This window comes from Octodon degus, unplaced genomic scaffold (genome assembly GCF_000260255.1).
Source record: "Octodon degus isolate 3935 unplaced genomic scaffold, OctDeg1.0 scaffold00129, whole genome shotgun sequence".
NCBI classification, from domain to species: Eukaryota; Metazoa; Chordata; class Mammalia; order Rodentia; family Octodontidae; genus Octodon; species Octodon degus.
The window spans coordinates 704,507-705,303 of NW_004524705.1; positions in this window are offsets into that span (position 1 = coordinate 704,507).

Consider the following 797-nt stretch of genomic DNA (forward strand, 5'->3'; position numbering starts at 1 on the left):
TCCATGATCCTGCTTTTTTTTTTTTTTTTTTTTTTGCCAGGACCATGCTGATTTTATCACAGTATCTTTGTGGTATACTTTCTTTTTTTTTTTTTTGGTGGAACCGGGGATTGAACTCAGGTCCTTGCGCTTGCCAGGGAAGCAGTTATTCCACTGAGCCATCTCCCCAGCCCCAGTAGTATACTTTCAAGTCAGGGATTGCAATGCTTCTTGCCTTGTCTTTGCTGTCCAGTATTACCTTTACTATTCTAGGTCTTTTCTGGATCCAAATAAATTTTAGGAATGATTTCTCTAGGTCTGTGGAGTATGTTGGTGGTAATTTGACAGGGATTGCATTAAATGTGTACAACAATTTTGGGAGTATGGCCATTTTCACAATGTTCGTTCTTCCTATCCAGGAGCAAGGAATACCTTTCCATTTTCTAAAATCCTCTTTGATTGATGTCTTTTTTCAGAGTACTATAATCTTCATTGCATAGATCTTTTACTTCCTTAGATTAATTCTTTAGGTATTTCACTTTTTGGGTGAAATTGTTTCTCTAATTTCTCTCTCAGGGTGTTTGTTATCTGTGTACAGGAATGCTACTGATTAAAAATTATTTATTTATTTGTTTATTTATTTGGTACCGATCTCACTACGCAGCTCAGACTCATGGTGATCCTCCTGTTTCAGCCTCTCCAGTGCTGGGATTGCAGTCATGTGCCACCAAGCCCAGTTTCAGTGGCTATCACAGTGTGCCCAGGTTCCAAGACCAGCAGGCATCGAACCTGGGCCCTTGAGCTTGCCAGGCAGGCAC